Source organism: Oryctolagus cuniculus, chromosome 9 (assembly GCF_051225735.1).
Source record: "Oryctolagus cuniculus isolate XC-2025 breed Fujian yellow rabbit chromosome 9, ASM5122573v1, whole genome shotgun sequence".
NCBI lineage: Eukaryota > Metazoa > Chordata > Mammalia > Lagomorpha > Leporidae > Oryctolagus > Oryctolagus cuniculus.
The window spans coordinates 120,011,615-120,036,814 of record NC_142875.1 but is presented as its reverse complement, the minus strand read 5'-3'; the positions used below and the strand labels follow the sequence as shown (position 1 = coordinate 120,036,814).

Here is a 25,200-nt window from a genome sequence, read left to right as displayed (position 1 = left end):
GCATGTTAAATGACATACCTACTCAGCCACCATGACAGGAAACACCGAACCACATAAAGATTGAGAAGGGGTGGTAGCTAGATGTTGGGAAATCTCCACCCACTTCCCAGAAAAACCATGAATATATTTCATTAACCAACCATTCATTGTCAAACACCAGTTCAGACAAAGAGCCACTCTCCTCCACAGAGTGAGGACTCTGACTGTGGAATGTGCACTTTTTGCTTTCTCCATAAAATGCTTGCTGCTTGCTATTTGTTATTTTCTCACTCGCTCTTGACAAGAACCTGGGTAATGGGCAACTCTCATTGTCCAGAGCCACAAGTGCAAGATGGACAACAGATTTTAACTTAACTGAAGGCAAAAAGTTCACTGATAAGGTATCAGGTTGCACTTTGCAATTAACTTTTAAGAAATCATCCCTTGGGGCCAGCGCCATGGCTCACTTGGCTAATAATCCTCCGCCTGCAGTGCCGGCATCCCAAATGGGCACTGGGTTCTTGCCCCGGCTGCTCCTCTTCCAGTCCAGCTCTCTGCTGTGGCCCGGGAGGGCAGCGGAAGATGGCCCAAGTGCTTGGGTCCCTGCACAGGAGAGGCTTTGGATTGGCTCCTGGCTTCGGATTGGCGCAGCGCTGGCCGTAGCGGCCTTTAGGGGAGTGAACCAACAGAAGGAAGACCTCTCTCTGTCTCTTTCTCACTGTCTAACTCTGCCTGCCAATAAATAAATAAATAAATAAAAAGAAATCATCCCTTGGAATTCTGTTGCACAATCAGAGGAGAATATCCACTATTATCTCAAAAGGCTACTAAAATACTCCTCTTTTTTTTTTCTTCCTTTTTCCAAATACACTGGCTATGTGAAGTCAGATTTTCTTTATGTGCTTTAACCCAAACAACAAATTACAATAGACCGAATTAGAAGCATAAGTGAGAATGTAGCTGTCCTCTACTAAATTAGAATAGTAGTGGGCACAGTTTTCCTATGAAGCATAGACAGTTAATACCGTCGTTAAAGATCTTATGTTGTGGCATATCGGGTTAATGTGCCACCTGCGACACTAGCATCCCATGGGAGCACCAGTTCACGTCCTGGCTGCTCTACTTCTGATCCAGCTCCCTGCCAATGTCCTGGGAACAACAGTGGAAGATGGACCAAATACTTGTGCCCCTGCCACCCATGTGGGAGACCTGAAAGAAGCTCCTGGCTCCCGGCTTAAGCCCGGTGCCAGCACTGGCTGTTGCGGCCATTTGGGGAGTGAACCAGTAGATCAAAGACCTCTCTCTCAGTCTCTCCCTCTCTCTCTGTAACTCTTTCAAATGAATAAATAAATCTTTTTTAAAAATACATAAAACAATGCCTCTCAGTGCATCGTTAGAGCTACTCGATCTGTAGGACCCCTTACCTCTAACCCCTTGTGCTTTGCAATAAATACCTGCTTTCTCACACCACCCCAATGTCAGTGATTTGCTTGCTGTTTATCAAGCAAGTGGATTCAAGTTTGGGGCATCCTACAACATTCCCACTAATTACTTCTGAAAAAATAGGTTTTTTTCCCCAAGAAAATGGTATTTATGTTAACATGTCATAGGTTTTTGATAATTAAATTAAATTAATTTATAATTTTGGGGGGAGTGAACCAGCAAATGGGAGAGGTCGCTCTCTCTCTCTGTCCCCCCTAACTCTCTGTCATTATGCCATTCAAATAAATAAACAAAAAAGAGAGAAGAGGGGACACCGTGAATGTTGACTTTATTTTTTTTTAAGAATTATTTTATTTATTTGAAAGAGGAGTTATGGAGAGAAGTACAGGCAGAGAGAGAGAGAGAGAGGTCTTCAGTTTGGCTGGTTCACTCCCCAAATGACCGCAATGGCCAGAGCTGAGCTGATCGAAGCCAGGAGCCAGGAGCTTCTTCCAGGTCCCCCACATGGGTACAGGGTCCCAAGGAGTTGGGTCATCTTCTACTGCTTTCCCAGGCCATAGCAGAGAGCTGGATCAGAAGAGGAGCAGCCAGGACTCAAACCGGTACCCATATGGGATGCCGGCGCTACAGGCTGGGGCTTTAACGCACTGTGCCACAGTGCTTGGCCCCTGTTGACTTTATTTTTAAAAAGGATACATTTATTTATTTGAAAGGCAAAGTTACAGAGAAAGAGGAAGAAAGAGAGATCTTCCATCTGCTGGTTCATTCCCCAAAAGGCTGTAATGGACAGGGTTGGGCTGACCCAAAGGCAGGAGGCAAGACTTTCTTCTGTGTCTCCCATCTGGGTTCAGGGAACCAAGTACTGGGTCATCTCCTGCTACTTTCCTAGTTGCATTAGCTGGGAGCTAGACTGGAAGTGGAGTAGGCACGACTTGAACCGGTATCCATAAGTCATGCACATGCCACAGTAGGCAGCTTCACCGGAAACACCACAGTACCAGCCTTTCCATTTTAATTTTAAATGGAATAAATATTGACAGATATGCCACACAACCAACACCTCTTTGAGGGCCTCAATAATTTTTTAAAACATAAAAGAGGTCCTGGGGGCACAAAGTTTTGAGAACTGCTGGTTTAGAGGCCAAGGTTATGAAAAGGAACCAGCAAATGAGAGTGGAAGACTAGTCCACTGAAGGAGAAAAACTGGAAATGGGATGTCCTGGAAGCCAAGTATAAACATTCTTGCAGAGAGGAGGGTAGGAGACTGTGTCAACCGATAATATCATCACAAATGTGCCAATGGTGAGGAGCCAACAGACTGGGAAGTGGTAAGCTAATCCCTGCCTATAGGACACTGAAGAAGGTGATGGCATCCACAGCACTTGGTCTTAGTCTATTTGGATTGAGGAGGCTGCTTCTGCTCAGACTAGAGGGACTTTATCTACTGGGGAAAAAGATACCAGGATTTAAGGGCTCAACATCCCCTGCTCCATGGGCTCTCCTGACATGCACCTGTCCTCACCTAAAGGACCCCTTTCTCCAGTGAATGCCTGTACTTTGACAGTAGATAACCCACAAAGCCTTGGAATGCAGCTGACTGCAGGAGAAAGAGTTGTGTCTGATCTTCAGCAGTGTCAGCTCCAGAGCTATGGGAGATGAGGCTCTCCTTCAGGGCAAACCCACAAGTGCTTAGATCATCCAAGAGTGCTTGCACTGCTGGGAACTTAAACCATTAAGTTCGTCCTTTTCTTTCACTACTTTGTTCGCCAGCTTTGGGAGCGACCAACATCACTGCATTCCTTAGTATTCCAAAAATGTCCAAAGGTATATAGAGAGCTACTTAGCTCTTTGCCCCTGTTAAATAAAAAGTACAGGAGGCCATTGTTTTGGACTAAGCTCCTGTACTGCTGGTCCCCAACGCACCAGGATAAGGATCAAAAGGGAGTCACAGTAAACTTACACATTACCAAGCTGAAACTAAGCTGTGTACCTGACCTTCAGAGAAGCGAGGATTAGAAATAGAACAAGTTTCCCAAATAGGCCGAAATCACTCAGCATGATAATGTGCTTTAATCCTTACACAAGAGAAGTCACCTGAAATAACCTGAGGTTAACACTCCAGTTCTTTCCCTATTATTCTGTCTCATCATCCTGATTTTACAAAAAAAGTAACCTTTAAATGATCAACTCATTTTGGTCTTTGTTTCTGCTTCCTTCAGCCCTTTTCTGCCTATTAAACCAACTCCTGTTCATCAGAATACTTATTCTATTTTACGGAGTGAAGTGTTGCCTGAAAAATCTAAAGTAAAGCCAATTAAGATTGCTAAATTGTTATAATTTTATCCTCTGACATTTCTTGTAAGTGGTTTACTAGGACTACCCAAAGTAGATATTTTGCTTATCTCTATAAACAGTTCACTCCATGGACTGTCAGTGTTTCCTTTACTAACAGAAATGAGATCCCTAGCAACTGCCTTTGTTTTTTTTTTTTTTAAACATGTGTTTTGTTTATTTGAAAGACAGAGTAATAGAAAGAGAAGGGAGAGAAAAAGGAGGGGGGAGAGCTAGAAAGCGAGAGACAGAGAAAGAGATCTTCCACATCTGCTGGTTCGCTCCGCAGATGGTCACAGCCGCTAGGGCTGGGCCAGGCTGAAGCCAGGAGCCTGCAACTCCATTCCATCTCCCAGCTTATGCTGCTTTTTCAGACACGTGAGCTAGGAGGTGGATAGGAAGCAGAGCAGCCAACACTTGAACCAATACGGGATGTGAGCGTCACAAGCAGTGGTCTAAATCTCTGTGCCACAATGCTGGACCCCCTCAGCAATTTTAAATTTCATCAAATCAGACAGTCAACTATAGGAACCCCAAGCCGATTCAGAAAACTTATCATTAAAATTTTGTTCCTGAGGCTGGCATCCTGGCACAGGGGGTAAAGCCACCGCCTGCAGTGCAGGCATCCCATATGGACTCCACTTCCAGTCCCGGCTGCTCCACTTCCCATCCAGTTCTCTGCTTTGGTCTGGGAAAGCAGTAGAAGATGACCCAAATCCCTGGGCTCCTGTATCTGCATGGGAAGACCCAGAGGAAGCTCATGGATCCTGGCTTTGGATCAGCCCAGCTCCAGCCATTGCTGCCATCTGGGGAGTGAACCAGCAGTTGGATGACCTCTCTCTCTCTTCCCCCCCGCCCCTCTGCCTCTGCCTCTGCCTCTCTGTAACTCTGCCTTTCAACTAAATAAATAAATCTTTGAAAAACTTTTTTTGTTCCTTTAAAAACACTCTCAGGCTGGCATTATGGCACAGTTGGTTAAACCTCCACCTGCAATGTTGGCATCCTGTAAGAGTGCCAGTTCAAGTCCCAGGTGCTCCACTTTAAACCCAGTTTCTTCCAAGTGTGCCTGGGAAAGTAGCAGAGGAAAGCCTAAATGCTCAGGCCCCTGCACCTGCTGCACTATAACGTTGGCTCCAGGATTTTATTTTATTTTTTTTAATTTATTTAAGAGGCCTAGAGACAGAAAGAGCTCCCATTTGCTGGTTCACACCCCAGATGCCTTCAACAGCTGTGGCTAGGCCAAGCCAAAGCTGGGAACCAGGAATGCAAGCCAGGTTTCCACCTGGGTGTTGAGGACCCAAATACCTGACCTATCACCTGCTTTCTTGCAATGTGCACATTAGCAGGAAGCTGGCAATGGGAGAAGAAGTGGGACTCAAACTCAAGCACTCTAAAATGGGATACGGATATCCCAAGTGGTGTCTTAATGGCAAGGCCAAACGCCCACTCCACTCTATAAGGGATTTTATTATGGAGATTGCTTTATGCAATTATGGAGGTTGAGAATTACTATAATATGCTCTTTGCAAGGTAGAGAGCCAAGAAAGTGGGTGGTATAATCCAGTCTGAGTCAGACCTGAGAACTAGAGGAGCCAACAGCTCTTGGTCCAAAGTCCTGACAACTGAGAGGGACATGGTATTCCATGTAAGTCTGAAGACCTGAGAAGCTGGAACCTTGGTATTTGGAGGTCAGGATAAGATGGATGTCCCAGCCTCAGCAGAGAGCAAAATTGCCTTTCCTCTGCCAATTCTCTCCTGGCCTGCAACAGATTGCATGATGGTCACCCACATTGGTGAGGGTGGATCTTCTTTATTCAGTCTCCTGATTCTGATGTTAATCACTTCCAGAAATGCCCTCACAGGCATGCCCAGAATTAATGTTTTACAGACGAGTTGAGTTTCCCTTAACTCAGTCAAACTGACATGTGAAGTTAACCATCACAGCACTGGCTGAAGAATTTGCTTTCAGTGAGTGAGAAATTCCTACTTCCACTGACACAAGAGGTAGTAAACAAAGGGCGAGAGCCAGGGAAGGCAAATGTGTAGGTCCAGTAGCGGGAAACAGAGGGTGTGCCAATCAGATGCCTTCTATTTTCACTTGGAAGTAGGAGTGAGGCATCTGTTCAGCTGAGGGGGTGAAGTGTTTGGAGGCTTGGAAGAGTGGGAAAAGTCAAAGACCCAAGAAAAGAAAGAGAGCTAAGATGATTAGAAGTTTCTGGGTAATGTTGACTTTCTAGGTGAGGTTAGAGATCGTGAATGCCCTCTGGCACCAATCTGTATAATTAATGGATTTTCTCTAGCAAATATTTACCAGCCCAGGTGTTGGCACACAGAAGGAAGATTATAGACCTGTTAGACCAGGAGTAGGCAAACCACTTCTGTAACAAGTACATATTTAGGATTACAGAGCATATAGTCCCTACTTTAGCTATTCTATTTTGACATTTTTTGCCTTTGAAAAAGATTTGTTTATTTAAAAGGCAGTGATAGAGAGAGAAGGACATAGAAAGATCTTCCATCTACTGGTTCACTTCCCAGATGCCTGCAACAGGTAGGACTGCGCCAGGCAAAAGCCAGCAACCAGGAACTCCATCCAGTTCTCCCAGGTGGGTGGCAGGGACTCAAAGTACTTGAGTTATCATCTGCTGCCTTCCTAGGCACATTCACAGGAAGCTGGATCAGAAGCAGAGTAGCCACAACTCAAAACAGGCACTCTGTTATGGCATGTTGCATCACAATGCCCACCCCTCAACTCTGACTTTGTAATGTAAAATCAGCCATAACTAAAATGTAAATGCATAATAAACATGGCTATATTCCAATAAAACAGTATTTCTGCACCCTGAATTTGAATTTTATATAATTTTCACATACTGCAAAAATATTACACTCCTTTGATGTCATCCAACCGTTTAAAAATGTAAAGACAGGAGCTGGCGCCGCGGCTCACTAGGCTAATCCTCCGCCTAGCGGCGCCGGCACACCGGGTTCTAGTCCCGGTCGGGGAGCCGGATTCTGTCCCGGTTGCCCCTCTTCCAGGCCAGCTCTCTGCTGTGGCCAGGGAGTGCAGTGGAGGATGGCCCAGGTGCTTGGGCCCTGCACCCCATGGGAGACCAGGAGAAGCGCCTGGCTCCTGGCTTCAGTTCAGCGCGGTGCGCCGGCCGCGGCGGCCACTGGAGGGTGAACCAACAGCAAAGGAAGACCTTTCTCTCTGTCTCTCTTTCACTGTCCATTCTGCCTGTCAAAAAAAAAAAAAAAATGTAAAGACAATTCTTAGCTTGTGGGCCATACAAAAACGGGTCACAGGTGTATACGCTTTGCGGAACCATAGTGTGTGAACCTTTGCCCTAGATTATGTGGCAGGTTAGATAAAGGTGTGCCTTTGGGGCAAAACAATCCCAAGACTCTGAAGCTTGGGTTTATCTCCATTTGTCCCCCTTGCAGTGGCTCTTGTGCGTGCAAAACCTGTCCCTATGTTCAAGATGATCTTGTTTAGTTGGGGGTCTATCAGATGAGATGACAACAGGAAACAAAGCATGGAAAGTGGGGTTGTTGGAGCAGACATTGTTGAAGTGTAATCTGGATAGGGTGAAAGGAAGGAGGAGGGGGATGATAGAAACCCAGAGGAGGGGGTCGGGGCAAGGAAGTATGGATAAATTCAAGGAACTGATGATTGTAGGTATGATGACAGGGGTGATAGTGGGAAAAGCTGCAAGATCAAAGTCCTAGAGTGGTATGTTTGAAGAGCTCAGAGTGAAAGGGTTCCAGGTAACAACAACATATGGCAGCAAAGTCTTTGATGAGAAAGAGGCAATGACCAGGTTGACAAGAAGTGACAGCACTGATGAAGATTAGAGGTTGATACAGCTAATGACAGGAACCTTAAAGGAACAATGAGGATGAACGTGTACTGAGCTGGAAATGGTTCAGGGACAAAGGGAAAGTCCATTAGTTGCTCTTCTAACACATGGCTGATAACAAATTAGCTACCAGCTGTCAGCTCCTATACCCCAAGGACTTTGACCCTTTAAAATTCTTTTCCTTCCTCACAAAGAACTGGTTTGGCAAGGAAGTAACAGTGAAAATATTTAGAAGCTAACAGATAAGGAGCAGCAACAGTGGGGCTGTTCATAAGGTAACAAGTTTTACTTCATTATATTCGTATATTTCAACTGCCACTAGAAGCTCCAGTTGAATGTATCCGAAGGTTCTTAATAAGCTCAGTATGTCCAAAGCAGTATTTAATTTTTTGCTTTCACACACTCTGCCATTTCTCCCTCTATAAATTTCTGCCCACTTTTGGGTAATGTCTCAGTAAAAGACTTCACCACCCCTCAGAAACTCCTTTCATAGTCTTCTTCAATATGTGCAACCACCTTCACATTTGATGCTATTCCTCGGCTTCAGGCTCTCATCATCTCTCCCCTAGATTAGCATAACATCCTTTCAATAACCCTGTCTTCATGTAAAATTTCCATAAGTTGTTCATCATGGATTTATTTTTGCTTTAGTTTAATTTTCTAAAATATTTCATTAAAATGTAATTAATCAGATTACTGAGTCTTCTGGTGTCTCCTCAAGTTAGACGATTCAAGTTTCTTTTGCTGCCTCTTTAACACAAAGCTAGTGCTACGTTCACTTGCCTTGTCCCAGCACAACTCCCCACCTCCAGTCTTGGTTTCCTCCATCTGTTTCCACTCATCATGGGCAGTTAGTTAGCAACGACTTATGTAATCATACCACAATGCTGCTCAAAATTCATCAACATATCTCCTCTCAAGCTAATTCAACAAGACTTCAACAAGACTTCAACAAGATCAGTCTTTTTGTGGTCCCTGATTAGTATTTCAGCCTCTTTTTTAGCTTTCCTCTTAAGAAAAAAAAAGTCTATTTGATTTATTTGAAAGCCAGAGTTACAGAGAAAGAGATATCTTCCATCTGCTGGTTCACTCTTCAAGTGGCCAGGAGGAACTAGAAGAACTACCCAAGCAACCCACAGAACTATGAATATAATAAATACTGTTTTTAAGTCACTAAGTTTTGCGGTAGTTGAAACTGGATGGAATAGTTGGAGAAGACTTCATAGAACACAAAATATGCAAAACTGGCTTCTTTTTTCTTGGCTTTCATACTTCATTTCTGCCTTACTCTCTTTTGAAATAGAAGCATGTTTTTTTCCTTCATCCTCTATTTCTCCCCCCTCTATATAGTATCTTAGTCTCATCAAGTTTTCCTTAATGATTTCTTTCTCAACTCTCCCTTTTTTTACAATGTATTCTGATTTTTTAATGTTGCTGATGACATGCTACATTGATTTCACAGCACACCAATGAATCACAACTCACACTTTAAAATTTCTGTTCCAGAAGAATCACAACATGTCAAAATACAGAAAGACAAAGTTGCTAAACTTGACAATTTTGATAAACTATTCACATACTAAGAGTATTTCAGGGTGATCAGAAACAAAAGTCAAATTTCCCAAAAAAGTTCCAAATGATATCTGAATTAAAAATAACTTTCAAATTAAGTGCAGAGGTAAGCAAAGAAGGAAAAATAGATTACATGAGACATTAGAATAAACCCATTCAATTCTCATCTCCATTTCACAGACTATGACGTATAGCCTATTCCAAACACTAGAACAAATTATCTAATCTCCAATTCTTTATATGCTACTGTGCACATAACCTGAGCTTCTGTTAAAATTTTTAGATTACTTACAGAGAGTAGAGGAGAAAGAAGTAGTCTTTGGACCACTGGGGACTAGTATGGTCACCATGTCCCATGTCTTGACCATGTTTGATTTTCACCCAGAACAGTATATACCCAGGACAGAGTCAACTCTCCCTTCTGAAGTACAGCAATCATTCTTGGCTTTGGTCTTCAGCAGTTCAGTTTATCCTGAATCCCTCTGTAACTGTCATTGTGGTAAAATATTGCTCTACTTGTGCTTCTTTCCGCTGTTAAATTCTTGTGGCTTCCTTTGCCTACACAAAAATAGTCTTATTCTTTATCCTTATCTTCTGGATCACCACTCTCCCAATTCTGGCCGACAACTATATTTCTAGGTATGACCTATATTTTTTCCAAGTTACCACTTTTCTCCACAAACCCCAACTCCAGTCCAATTAGTTACTGCTTGTTTCTAGACTATGCCATAAACATTTCTTTTTAATACTTTTGCCCTTGGTTTTTCTGAAAATGAATTTCTACTGTCTAGATATTGCTTATCCAAAAATGTTCAACTCAATACCTTCCATGTGAAACTGCTTCTCTCATTATTTATGCCCAGATGATGTTTTGAACTCCTTTAGTATTGAGAACATTCACTGTACATTTATAGTTGCACTCATATTTTTCACATGTAAACGTTTTCTCCATTCATCTTAGTGTGTGAAATGTCAGTAAACAGTAATGGATGTTGAAGGGAGCAGAAAGATTTGGGTAGAATTTGAGTAGGTGGTGAGAGAAGGTGCACTCTAAACAAGTGGAACAAGAGAAACAATGAGAAAACACACATTTACTCCAAGGAATGGGAAAGTTTTTTTCCAAGAAGTGGAAACTATGATATTAAATTATGGGTCAACTGAATTCCTTAACAACAACAAGAACAACAAAAGCAGTACTTAGCTATCACACTCTCGCTCTTGTTTACTTTTCTCCAAAATACAGTAGAACCCATTTTTGACTCAGGACTCTTAGACTTGTGGAAAATCTAATCACTGAAATATAATTTTAAAATTAGTCTATGTTTGTTGACAAGAACCATGTTATAAGAAGGAAGTAGCGGTTGTGGCGGGGGTGGGGGGGAGATGTTCACAAACTGCAAACTACCACCATACTCCAGTCCCTTAACCTATAAAATTACAGGATCTATTTTATTCCAAAGATACCCCTCTTCTACCCAGAGTTGCCTTGTGGTTAGCAGGGGAGGAAATACCTTCTGACATCCAGCAAGTGGAATGAAGGCAGAACGCTGTGGTCAAAAGTTTCAAAAGCTCTTTTAAAAAGGGTGCATTTACTTGAAAGGCTCAAAAGTTGATTAAGTAAAGAGGAACTACCATTTAGAGGAGATCTTTGCTTTCTTTTCCATCTGCCTTACAGTGCTGTCTTCAATCAACAAAGTGATTTATTCAACAACATTGCTTATAATACATAATAAATAAAAATTATCAACAATGAACAAACATTTTAAAGTTTTAAAAAAATACATACCTTAGGAATACTGACCAAAAGAAAACTGGCCTAGCTATATTAATATAAATCAAATATTCTTTATGGTAAAAAATATTACTAGTAGATCAGTAAGACATCACAATTTTATTTTTCTATGCTCTGTGTAACAGCCTCGTGTATGTAAACCAAAAAAAAAACTATAATGAAGGAATAAATAAATATTATGCAGAAATTAATCACTTTGCCATCTCTCTTCCCACTACAACTTTTCATTACTCATTCAGAAATGGACAGTGCCTAACTTTGGAAGGCTTACACATACAAATTAGAGCAGACCAATACCAAACAAATATATAGTTATTTAATCACAATTATTTTAGTATTAGAAGAGATCATTTTGGGTATTTATAGCATTACACAACAAAAGTGGATCTAGTCAGGGCAGGTTGAGTTGAAATTTGACAGATGAGTAGAAATCAGTTTGGTGAAAATGGGAAGAAAGGGAAGGGGACATGAGCATTCCAGACACTCAGTGAATAAGCTCTTAAAGAAAAGAAGAGGGGGGCGGCGCCGCGGCTCACTAGGTTTAATCCTCCAACTGCGGTGCCGGCACCCTGGGTTCTAGTCCCAGTTAGGGCACCAGTTCTGTCCCGGTTGCTCCTCTTCCAGTCCAGCTCTCTGCTGTGGCCTGGGAAGGCAGTGGAGGATGGCCCAAGTGCTTGGGCCCCTGCACCCACATGGGAGACCAGGAGGAAGCACCTGGCTCCTGGCTTCAGATCAGCACAGCGCACGGGCCGTAGCAGCCATTTAGGGGTGAACCAATGGAAAAGGAAGACCTTTCTGTCTATCTGTCTCTCTCTCTCTAACTCTGCCTTAAAAAGGAAGGAAGGAAGGAAGGAAGGAAGGAAGGAAGGAAGGAAGGAAGGAAGGAAGGAAATAAATTTTAAAAAGGAAGAAAAGAAAGTTTTAAAAAAAGCTTTTATTATTACATGTATCTCTAATATTACTTACTAAAATTTATGGGAATTGGAATTTAAAAGTAAGTTTATTTTGGTGCAAAAAATTTTTGAGGGGCTGACATTGTGCTATAGTAGGTAAAGCCATGGCTGCGATGCCAGCATCCCATAAACGGGGATGGCTTGAGTTCCAATTGCTCCATTTCCAGTCCAGCTCCCTGCTACTGGCCTGGGAAAAGCATTGGAAGATGGCCCACGTGCTTGAGCCACTTCTACCAATGTGGGAGACCTGGATGAATTTCCTGGCTCTTGACTTCTGTCAGGCCCAGACCTGGTCATTGTAGCCATCTGGAGATTGAACCTGCAGATGGAAGATCTCTGTCTCTCTGTCTCTCCCTCTCTGTAACGCTTTCAAATAAATAAAATGTTTTTCAAAAAAATTTCTGAAACCCATGCATAGTTTTTATATAATATGCATTTTCCATAGACTTTGAAGACCCCCTCATAGATTAGCAGTTAAAGTATCTATAATACAGTTTTTATGCCTAAGAAACATGATAATAAATGTCAAATATCCAGGCAAGGTTAAAATTTCCATAGTTGTCTCAGAAATGTTTTTATAATTTGTTGTTATGGGCTAAGTATCTCAATTTTTGATTCTAAGTTCTTGCCCCCACAGAGACAGAATTCAAAGCATAAAAACAATGCACAAGTGAGTGAAAGATTTATTCAAAGAGAGTGAATAGGGGCCGGTGCTATGGTGCAGTGGGCTAAGCCTCTGCCTGTGACGCTGGCATCCCATATGGGCACCGGTTTGAGTCCCGGCTGCTCCATTTCTGATCCAGCTCTCTGTTATGACCTGGGAAAACAGTGGAAGATGGTCCAAGTGGTTGGGCCCCCGCAACCTTATGGGAGACACGGAAGAAGCTCCTGGCTCCTGACCTTAGATGGGTGCAGCTCCAGCCGTTGCAGTCACTTGGGGATTGAACCAGTGGATGGAAGACCTCTCTCTCTCTCTCTCTCTCTCTCTCTCCCTCTGCCTCTCTGTAACTCTGCCTTTCAAGTAAGTAAATAAATAAATAATCTTTTTTTTTTTTAAAGAGAGTGTGAATATATAATCATGTGTGAGTGTAGGCCACCCCAGAGAAATACCCATCATGAGTGGGCCAGAGAGTTGCCTATGAGGAGACAGAGTGGGAGGTAGCTGAAGAAGGGATGCATATGGATGGTCCAGAAGCCAAGAGCAAAAGAAACACATTTCTACATGCATCAGTCTGCTTTTATGAGATAGAAAGTGGTGCCCCAAATGAATACACAACCAGGTGGAGTTTGGTGTGCCTGAGGTTTTCTGAGAGTTTCATAGCACCTTCACTTGGAGCTAAACTTCCTGGATCTAGATGAGACATAAGTGCACCATGGGAAAGTGGGTATGGTGGATTGACAACAAGGTGGAATTTCAATACAGGACTACATATTTCTAGCTTTATTTATTTCTACCTTACTCCCTGTCTAGTTCTCCCACATCACAATCAGGATTCATCTGTTGCATTTAGTTGAATACTGTCTTACTTCTCTTAGAATAAATAACCATTTCTGCACTTCTTTATTTTTCTTATATTTGTTGATTAAACAGTCACTTGTTCTATAGAACTGCCCTTATTTTAGATTTTCCTGACTGTATTTACAAGGTATTATTTAACATGCTCTTCTGTCTACTGTATTTCCTATAACACTGGTAATTAGGTATAAAGGTTTGATCAGATTCAAGCTGAATTTTCTGTCAGAGATACTTCACAGCAGGTATTATGTATATCCTATTGCATCAAATCAGGAGACACATAAGCTTGACTGTCTTTTTTTCTTTGTGTGTTGTCAGCAACTAGATAACCACTGACTGAATACAGTGGGGATTACTCATTAGGGATTGCAGATTAGCGATAATCTAATTTTATCATGTCTTATTCATTTATTAACTCAAATACTTATACACAGAGAAACTTTCTCTCATAAGCTATAGGTAGGACCAGATAATGCAGTCGTATGATATACATTAGAAATTTTGTCTGCTATTTTAATATAAGCAGTTGACAGATCCTAAAGTGTTTTAAACTGGGTAGTGTGAATCAAGGGATATTTGAGCAAAATTCCCATAGCTGGGGATTTTTTGCTTAATGGGAAGCAAGATACATCAGCTATTTTGTAGCCAAGCCTCAACAGGAATACTGAGTTAAATACCAGACTATGTAGCTGAATTTATATTTGGGATATTTAATAAAACCCCAACATGCTTAATATTAGGTGACATATCACTGACTTTTCTTGTTCTAACAAGAACAATGTAAAGCTACATTTTCAACTTCACCTTGTCTGAATTACAGTAACTGCCTTGCATGTAGGATATCTGTAATACGTGAAGTTACTCCTTCTTGTGGCAAACAACACAACCTATGGCAAGTTTAGGAACCTCTTTTGCAGCTGTCTATGGATTGTGCAGCAATAATAGCCATGGACATGGCACACTTCTGTTCTTCGCATCATTTTCAGTATTTGTAACTGCCTACTATGCCAGCTCTCCGGCTTTAAGTAATGCTAGCTAGCTACAGTGATTACATCTTGGGAATAGTGGTCTCCTGCTCATTACAAATTTAGCAAATTTATCCAGATTTGCTTTCCAAGGTACATTGGATAAGTAATTAGACTATCCCTCAAACGATAGGAAAAGATTAGAAGTTAACAAATGGTTTGGGAAAATATGCATCAATTTGATTTTTTAATTAATTAATATAATTAACATTTTGGTAGTGACTACTAATTTCTAAACTAGCATTATTTCTAATTACTTCCTCATTGCCATGTTCCAACTACACTGCTCTTTTGTAAACTGCAAAAAACATGATGCTCCATTTCTTAATAATTGATACTGGGATAACTGGATAGCCAAATAGGAAAAGAAAAATTTGAATGCATTCTTTGCATCAAAATACTTGGAACGTCTATTACAAAGGATTATTAAGATAATGGCTTACAGGACTATAAAAACTTTATTAGTGCCACCTAATTGGCAAAGGAAAAATTGTATGCATAAGAGTACAGTGTTGGGTTAAAATTTTTAAGGGTCAGGAGTGTAACCTGGATCCCATCAAGAGAGGTCAAATGAGACTTACTTCAGTTTGTAGATAATGTTGAAATAAAATGGAACAATCCAACATTAGGTAACAAGTTGATAGAAAGCAGAAAAGCCAGTGTTTGACTTTATAAAATGTTTATTTTCATCTACTTGAAGGGCACAGTGACACACACACACACACACACACACACACACACAGAAAAAACTGAGAAAGACATACAATGCTTCCATCCACTGGTTTACTCGCTAGATCCCTGCACCAGCAAGGGCTAAGGCAGGATGAGGCCAGGAGACAGAAACTTCATCCAGGTCTCCCATGTGGGTGGTAGGAGCCCACGCACTTGAGCCATCATCTGCTGCCTCCCGGGATGTACTGGCAGGAAGCTGGGTAAGAAGCAGAGGAGTCAGGATTCAAACTGGCACTCTGGTATGGGATGTTGGCATCCCAAACTGTGGCTTCACGTGGTGCGTCACAACTGTCTCCCAGAGTTTCATTTTAAGCACATCTGACAGGACAAAAATAAAAGAAAACATAAAGTCTATTTTTGATTGATATCTGTCCCTTGAAGTTTTGAACATTTTTCATACTGTATTATAAAGCAGAGGTCTGACATGAAATAAGGAAGTGTATAGGAAAAACTAACCATTTCTTCTCTGTTCTCACACCACAATCAACACAGCAGACTTCTGTGACTCTAAAAGTAATGGGGATTTCTTCCTACCAGCAAGCAAATTATCAACTGCAGCAGTGGACACCAGCTTAAATAGTACCTACCCACAGGTTGAGGTCTCAGTGACCGGCACTGCCTCCACTTCCCTGTCACAAGTCTAGGTCTCAGCAACTTCTGACCAAATGGCTACAAACTGGGGTTCCCATGATCTTCAAGTTCTACCAATTTGGCAGAGCTCAGAACTCAGGGAAATACTAGATTTACCAGTGTACTATAGAGCATATTTTGAAGGATATAAATAAGGAATCAGGTAGACATAAGGCAAGGTCTGGAAGGGTCCAGAGAGACCGAAAGAGAGAAAGAGAGAGGAAGAGAGAGAAAGAAAGAGAAAAAGAGAGAGAGAGAAATAGAGGAATATGCTGTAAGCCAGGAGCCACAGATGAAAACCAAAAGATACACATACCATAGCTATCATGAGGAGAATCCTCTGATCTTTGGCAAAAAAATTCTCCTGGAAGAAGTCATGCGAATAACCTTTTAAAAAGATCAGCTGAGGCTGGCGCCGCAGCTCACTAGGCTACTCCTCCACCTACGGAGCCGGCACTCTGGGTTCTAGTCCCGGTTGGGGCGCCGGTTCTGTCCCAGTTGCTCTTCTTCCAGTCTAGCTCTCTGCGGTGGCCTGGGAAGGCAGTGGAAGATGGCCCAAGTGCTTTGGCCCTGCACCCACATGGGAGACCAGGAGGAAGCACCTGGCTCCTGGCTTTGGATTGGCGCAGCGCGCCGGCCGAGGTGGCCATCTGGGGGGTGAACCAACAGAAGGAAGACCTTTCTCTCTGTCTCCCTCACTGTCTAACTCTCCCTGACCAAAAAAAAAAAAAAAAAATCAGTTGAGAGGCTGGCGCCATGGCATAGTGGGTTGAACCACTGTCTGCAGTGCTGGCATCCCATATGGACACTGGTTTAAGTCCTAGCTTCCAAGTCCACTTCCAATCCAGCTCCTGTTAAAGCCTGGAAAAGCAGTGGAAGATGACCCATGTGCTAGGGCCCCTGCTCCTGGCTTCAGCCTTGCCCAGCCCTGGTGGTTGTAGCCATTTGGGGAGTGAATCAATGGATGGATGATCGCTGTCTCTGTCTCCCCACCACACTCCCCTAACTTTGCCTTTCAAATAAATAAATAAATCTTCCTTTTTTTTTTTTTAAATAAAAAGATTAATTGAGCTGCTTTGTAGTGAACAGATGGGGATACCAATCTTCCAGGTTATAGAAATGGTTGGGAAACAGATGAATTTGAGAAGATCTTTAAGAATTATAAATAATAGGGCTTGGTGATTAATTAGCTGTTAAGGGTAAAGAAGAGGAAGAATAAAAGATAATTGTCTGGGCCGGCGCCGTGGCTCAATAGGCTAATCCTCTGCCTAGCGGCACCGGCACACCGGGTTCTAGTCCCGGTCGGGGCGCCAGATTCTGTCCCGGTTGCCCCTCTTCCAGGCCAGCTCTCTGCTGTGGCCTGGGAGTACAGTGGAGGATGGCCCAAGTGCTTGGGCCCTGCACCCGCATGGGAGACCAGGAGAAGCACCTGGCTCCTGCCTTCGGATCAGCGTGATGTGCTGGCCGTGGCGGCCATTGGAGGGTGAACCAATGGCAAAAGGAAGACCTTTCTCTCTGTCTCTCACTGTCCACTCTGTCAAAAAGATAAAATAAAAAAATAAAAAAAAGATAATTGTCAATCACGGCTACAGTTTTCCACAAAGCCCTTAAATAGACATAAACAGAAAACCTCTAGGCTTTGCAGTACAGGCACTAATTAGGGGAACTTGTCCTGGTGCTGACACAGTAAGGAAGTGCCTGCCCTTACATCTGGGAACCAGGGCTCACAGAGTGCACTGAGGATGAGTTTTGATACAAAGCAATGGGTTCCACTTAAAGTCTTCCAGTGCAGTGCTGCCCTTATGATGATCATCCATTAGGCTTGAGCAAATGACTAGGTAGTTTGTGCTGCTATTGTTGAGATGAGAATGTAGTATAGGAAGAGCAGGATTTGTTGTTACAGTTTATTTATTTGAAAGGAAGAGAGAGAGAGAGACAGAGAGAGAAAGTTTTCCATTTGCTGGTTTACTACCCAAATGCTTGCAACAGCCAGGAAAGGGCAGAGACCCGAGTACTTGAGCCATCACCTACTGCCTTCCAGGATGAGTTTCAGCAAGAAGCCAAATGGGAAGGAGGTAGGACTTGACCCCAGGAACTCCAGTATGGGATGCTAGCATCCACCTGCTGTACTACAATGTCTGCCCTGCTGTTGTTAATGCTGTTGTAAGTGTTACTGCTGTAGTTGTGGGAAAGATAAAGGAAGTAAGTTCAGTTTTGGACATTTTTGTACTCCAAATGGAAATGAGAACTATGCAGTTGCAAATATGGGTCAAGAGTCCAGAAGAGAGTTATGGGCTACAAATAAAAATTTGAGAAGAGGCAGAGCAAGATGGAGGCTAAGAAAGAAGCATTAGTGATAATATCTTGACAGAGATGCCAATTTGGACAGCTATTTATATACCAAACTAGCTTCACAAGAGCTAAGAAAGCCAGAGGAGAGATCACAGTGCTTGTTAGCATAACACGAAAAGATGCATCAGAAAAGGCAAGAAGGAAAAGAGTTAACTATATCATCCCTCTAATCCAATCAGTACAGTGCGAATAGACCTCTCCCTGCTTGAGCGAAGTGATAATCAAGTCCAGACCTTAGACTTGCAACTCATTACCAGTTCTGCCACGGTGAAATTCAGTGCCAGAGAAGGCTCCATGATCCAGGCCAGTACATGCAGGCTGAGCCTCTGAACCCTCCTCCCCAGGTTGCCAAAGGACTTCCTTCAACACTCCTCCTCCAATTTTGAGCACACAGAACAGCAAGGTTCTAGCTCCTGGGGAGTAGGACAGGGAAGTGAGCAAAGGTCCTTGCTTGGGGACTTGGTGCAAGGTCTCTGGGCAGAGAGTCAGCACCAGATAAAGCCCAAAGTCCCTATTTTCAGGCAACCTCTAGATCTTCCTTGATATGAGGCAGAAAATTATGTACCAGTGGGATGGACCTAATGCTCTGGCCTGCATTACTGTCAGCCACACAAAGACCTGGTAGGCACCCTCAAGACTGCACAAGTCCCTGAGGTGGTGAGAATCAGTTTGGTGTTAGCTTGGGCAGCCAAGGGACTACCTCCATCATGCCTCTCCCCATCTTGTACAGACAGCAAGGAGCAAGACTCCAGTCACTTGAAAATAGGGCAGGCAAGTGAACATAGGATTATGTCTTGGAACTCAGAGCTGGGCTGATCAAAAACCCTGAAACTGGGCAGATGCCAATGGTCCCTGTCTCCAGGCCAATGGCTGATGATGAAGTCTCTGGACTTACTCTGGTTCCAGGTGAAGACTCATGGCACCAGTTAGTCAGATTTAACACACTGGCCAGCATCATCTGTGGCTAATTGCAGCTGCAAGTCCACCTCAGCAGCAGGCAGCTTGGAGCAGGATGGGCCTTAGCCACACTGCATGCTGCACAGGCCTCAGTGGGCTATGGGTATTTTTTTAGTATTAGAGCAAGAGTAGCAATATGATTGCCAACCCCACTCTTCCCCAAGCTCCAAGGAGCCTAATACAGAGTAACTGTCTGCTTGGAAGAAAGGGAGGTAGACACCAAGTCACTGCAAAGACCTTGAGATTGATCCCTCCTTGGTGAAGGCCAGAGCCTGGCAGAATTCCACAGTGCCTGACCATAGGGCAGTGACTGTGGACAAGGCATCTGGGCTTACTGTTATATCTTAATGTTAGCCGTCGCAAAGCACACCGGACACCGGAGTAAGGGAAAGGATTTATTGGGGAACAACCTACAGACCAGAGTGAAGGGGCGGCGAAGGAAAGAGAGGGAGACTGTAAGAGAGAGAGACAGAGAGGAGAAGAAGTAGCAAGGAGAGAAGATAGAGCAAAGAAGAGGAGAGAGGAGAGCAGAGCCAAGAGACCAGAGGAGGAGGATGGAGAGAGGAACCGAGAGAGCAAGAGAGAAGGGGCCAAGAGAGAGCAGGGAGCAGAGCTGAGAGAGAGCAGGAGAGAAGGGCCAAGAGGGCACCTGTTTAGGAACAGGCCCTTTTAAAACTTTGCCTGAGGGCGGGCAGGGAAGCAGGAGCAGCCAATCCCATTAGGATGGGGGTGGAGCCTGGCTCAGGTAGCTGGGCCATGCGGCCAACTGCGCCAGTTTCCTAACATTTACCCAGCCCTAGTTAGAGGTTTGAAGGGACAGTTTACCTTTTTTAAACACTCAGTTAATTGTGAACAGCAGATCAGGGAAACTCTGACTTTGGGGTGCCTTCTAGTGTTAAAACAGTGACAATACATCAACAGCAGACGTGTGGCAAACCTGGACTGAGGATGCCATCTAGTGATAAAGTAGCAGAAGTTTCCACAGGCTCGGAGAAAATAAGTAAATTGCTTGGGGACCAGCGCGTGGCTCACTTGGTTAATGCTCCGCCTGTGGCGCCCGCATCCCATATGGGCGCCAAGTTCTAGTCCCGGTTGCTCCTCTTCCAGTCCAGCTCTCTGCTGTGGCCCAGCAGGGCAGTGGAGGGTGGCCCAAGTGCTTGGGCCCCTGTGCCCGCATGGGAGACCAGGGAGAGGCACGTGGCTCCTGGCTTTGGATTGGCACAGTGCTGGCCATGGCGGCCATTTTGGGGGTGAACCAACGGAAGGAAGACCTTTCTCTCTGTCTCTTTCTCTCACTGTCTATAACTCTACCTGTCCAAAAAAAAAAAGGGAGCTGGAACTTAAATCTTTGAGTAATTAAAAAAAAAAAAAAAGAAAAGAAAAGAAGAAAAGAAATAAATTGCTTAGAATTCCTGGAAGGAGAGACAAAAACAAATCCAGATTACAAAGCTGGTGTAAATATCTAACGGTTTAATGCACATATAATGTTATGTTCCAAAAAGCATCAGGAATTTTCAGAGAACTATGACCTTGCCAAATGAACAAAATAAGGCACTGCTCTCTCTCTGCTTCTTAAATAAATATATAAAATTTAATAACAGAGAGTTCCTCATACACAAAGATAGATAAAACTATTCAAGGAAAAGGAAGATCAAAGGTCACCAGTCAGATTCAATTCAACCAAGTGTTCCCCAAGATATATTGTGATCAACTTGCCAGGGTTAAAGATGAAGAGACAATCTCAAAGTTGGGAGAGAAAAGAAACAAGCGCCATAAAAGGTTATCCCAATTTGCCTAACTGCAAACTTCTTGGCAAAAACCTTTTAGGCCAGTAAAAAGTGAAATGAGATTTTCACAATATTAAAAGAAAAGACCTGCCAACCAAGAATACCATAGCCAGCAAAGCTATCCTTTAGAAATAAAGGAGAGAAAACAGTATTAACAAACAAAAGGTGAAAGAATTTATTACTGCCAGACTTGTCCTACAAGAAATGCTTAAAGGGAGTTCTTCAATCTGAAATAAAAAGATGCTAATAGGAAAATTCCAGAAGGTACTAAAAATCACTCATAAGGGTGGTCATCTGTCTCTGCGATTAAGATGCCACACCTGCATCCCACATCAGTGTCAACTCTGACCTACCTTCCCGCTAATACCTTCCCCTTGGAGATAGCAGGTGATGGCTAAAATACTTGGATCCCTGCCACCCAACAAGGGAGACTTGGGCTGCACTCCTGGCTTCAGCCTGGTCAATCTCCAGCTATTGTGGGCACTTGGGAATTAACCAGAGGCTAGGAGATCTCTCTTGCTTCTCTCTCTCTCTCTCTCTCCCCTCATCTTTCAAGTAAGTAAAAGAAATAAAACACATTGGTAAGAATAACTATACAGACTAGTTCAGAATGTTCTAATATTGTAAATGTACTGCTTAAGCCACCTCATCTTTAATTTGAAGAATAAAAATTAAAAATATTTACATTAATATGTTGAGATAAGCCATATGTAAAGATGTAAAACTAGACATCAGAAATTCAAAATATGGGCAGAAATGTAGTGTTAATGTAAAGCTTTTCATTAGTATTTTTATCTGTTTGTTTTCCTAAGTTTATAATCAATGTTAAGTTGTTAACATTTCAAGACATGCTATTATAAAGAAAAAATTTTATGCCTTATGATAATCACAAAGCAAAAATCTGTAACAGATATACCAAAACTAATGAGCAAGAAATCCTTGCTCCTTGAAACACAAAGGAGGATTTTAACAGAGGGAAAAAGAAAGGAATTACAATAGAACTAGAAAATAAGTATCACTGCTATATTCCTAAAGCTGTACCCATGAAATTTGTATTCATTAAATAAAAGCTAACTAAAAAAAGAAAATAAGTATCCAAATGGTTGTAGTAAGACTTAGCAATACTTGCCTTAAATATAAATGGATTAAATTCTCCAACTAAAAGAGACAGAGTGGGGGTTCAGAAGTTTAAGACATCACTTGGGGTGGGCAACATTGTGGTGTAACAGGTTAAGCCATCACTGCAATGCTAGTATCCCATATGGATGCTGGTTCAAGTCTTGGCTGCTCCATTTCTGAACCAGGTAGCTGCTAATGTGCCTGGGAAAAGCAGTGGAGGATGGTCCAAGTGCTTTGGCCCCAACACCCACATAGGAAACTCAGATGAAACTCCTGGCTTTGGCCTGGTCTAGTCCTGGCCATTGTAGCCATTTAGGGAATGAATCAGAGAATGGGAGATCTCTTGGTCTCTCCCTCTCTAACTCTGCCTTTCAAATAAAATAAAATAAATATTTTATGTTTTTTAAAGACATGACTTGGGATGCCTGCATCCTGTAATACAATGCCTGGGTCTGAGTCTTGGCTTTGCATATTATCCAGCTTCCTGCTAATGTGCACGCTGTGAGTCAGCAGGTGATGGCACCAGCACTTGGGTACCTGATAATCATACGGGAGACCTAGATGGAGTCCCAGTCCCAGCTGTTGCAGGCATTTGGGAAGTGAACCAGAACCAGATAAAAGAAGATTCTGTGCATGTGTATGTCTGCCTTTCAGACAAAATGAAAAACAAATTGAAAGGAGAGAGTGACTGACTAGATAAAAAAATAGATTTTAAAAAAAGAAGAAAAAAAAACTGTGCTTCACCTCTAACACTGAAAATGAAGGTAATGGAATTAAACATTCTATACACTGGAATCCAAAAGAAAGCAGGAGTAGTCATACTTCTATCAGATAAAATAGACTATTCAAAAACAGTAAAAAGAGAAAAAGAAAATTATATAATGACAAAGTGATCAATTCATCAAGAAGTAAAAATTACAAATACACACACACACAAACATACACACACCCTATATTGTGGTACATAAATATTAACAGACTTTACTAAAGGGAGAGACTCAAAAACAATAACATTATAGGATACTTTTTTTTAAAAAAAGATTTTATTTATTTATTTGAGAGGAAGAATTACAGACAGTGAGAGGGAGAGACAGAGAGAAAGGTCTTCCTTCTGCTGGTTCACTCCCCAAATGGACCCAATGGACAGAGCTGTGCTGATCTGAAGCCAGGAGCCAGGAGATTCTTCCAGGTCTCTCATGTGGGTGCAGGGGTCCAAGCACTTGGGTCATCATCCACTGCTTTCCTAGGCTATAGCAGAGAGCTGGATTGGAAGAGGAGCAGCGGGGACTGGAACCAGCATCCATATGGGATGCCGGCACCCTAAGCAGAGGATTAACCTACTAAGCTACAGCGCTAGCCTCCATTATAGATACTAAACCCCATTTTCAGCAATGGACAAATCATCCAGACAGAAAATCAACAGAGAAACAGCAGAATTGCATCCTAGATCAATTGTACCTCATAGACACCTACAGAACCTCCCTTTCAACAGCTGCGGAATACACATTCTTCTTCACAGTACATGGAACATTCTCTAGGACAAATCATATGGTGGGGCATAAAAGTCTCAGTTATTTTATTCACTTTTTTTTTTTAAAGGTTTGTTTATGTATTTGAAAAGCAGAAAGCAGAGTTACACAGAGACAGGGAGAGACAGAGAGAGAGAGATGTTCCATCTGCTGGTTCACTACCCAAATGGCCACAATGGCCAGCGACAGGCCAGGACAAAGGCAGGATCCAAAAGCTTCATATGGGTCTCCCACATGAGAGCAAGGGCCCAAGAACTTGGGTCATCTTCCCTGCGCTCCACAGGTCATTAGCAGGAAGCTCGACTTAAAGTAGCACAGCTGACACTTGAACCAGTATTCATATGGGATGCAGCATCACAGGTGGTGGCTTTCCCTGTTATATCACATGCCAGCCCCTCAATACATTTTTTAAAAATGCAATTATATCAAGTAAATTTTCTGATCCCAATGCAATAAAACTGGAAATCAATAAGAAAAGCTTTCATAGAAATTAAGCAACTTTCTCCTGAATAACCAACGGATCAAGGAAGAATTAAGAAGCAAATTTTAGGGGCTGGTGCTTGATGTAGTGGGTAAAGCTGCTGCCTGCAGTGCCAGCATCGCATATGGGCGCCAGTTCAAGTCCCAGCTGCTCCACTTCCGATCTACTTCTCTACTATGGCCTGGGAAAGCAGAAGATGGCTCAAGTCCTTGGGCCCCTGCACCAGTGTGGCAGACCCAGAAGAAGCTCCTGGCTCCTAGCTCCTGGCTTTGGATCAGCACAGCTCCGGCCATTGTGGCCAACTGGGGAATGAACCAGTGGATGGAATACCTTTCTCACTCTGTCTCTTTCTCTCCCTCTCCCTCTCTTTCTCTCTCTCTGTAACTCTGACTTTCAAATGAATAAATAAATATTTAAGAAAAAGGAAGCAAATTTTAAAAATTCTTGAAACAAAGAAAAATGGAAACAATAAAACCTGTGGGACATAGAAAAAACGGTAGTAAGGTAGACGTCCATAGCAATCAATACTTAAATCAAAAAACCGAAAACCAGATCTTAAATGAATAACCTATTACTGTATCTGAATGAATTAAAAAAACAAGAAATAGCAAACCCAAATTAATACAAAGGATAAAATAATAAAGATCAAAGAAGAAATAAGTGAAACAGAAAGAAAATAAAAACCAGGACATCAAGAAACAAAGTTCAAAATACCAATGATATTCATCTTAGAACCAGACAAAACAAGCATAAGGTTCGTAGGGAACCACACACACAGAAAAAAACCAACTGGCCAAAGCAAACTTGAGCAAAAGAACATAGCAGGAAGCAATATAACACCTGACTTCAAAATATGCTACAAACCTATAGTGACTTTTTAATCTTTATTTTAAAAATATTTGTTGTTTACTTTAAAGGCAGAGCCACAGGAAAAGAGAGAGAGAGAGAGAGAGCAAGAGATAATCTTCCATCTGCTGGTTCACTCCCCAAATGTGTGGGACAGCTAGGGCTAGGTCAGGATGAAGCTTGGAGCCACAGACTCTGCAGGCATGGCAGAGACTGAAGTACTTGTGCCATCTATCACATTCTGCCTCCCAGGACACATAAACACGAAGTTGGATTAGAAGAGGAATAGCTGGGAC

At 42.5% G+C, this 25,200-nt stretch overlaps 1 long non-coding RNA gene across 3 annotated transcripts in view; it reads right to left on the bottom strand.

Annotated features, from left to right (window-relative positions):
- LOC127492073 (uncharacterized) overlaps positions 1 to 25,200 on the bottom strand; it is a 62,730-nt gene that overhangs the window by 31,731 nt on the left and 5,799 nt on the right. The window contains exon 2 of one of the 3 annotated variants that reach the window (XR_007921060.3): positions 15,134 to 15,521. The exons of 1 other annotated variant lie outside the window; for it this stretch is intronic. This is a non-coding gene — a long non-coding RNA (uncharacterized LOC127492073). Of the gene's footprint in view, positions 1 to 15,133; positions 15,522 to 23,072; positions 23,297 to 25,200 lie in introns of those variants that run through there. One more of the 3 variants, XR_016213563.1, reaches the window with a different exon arrangement.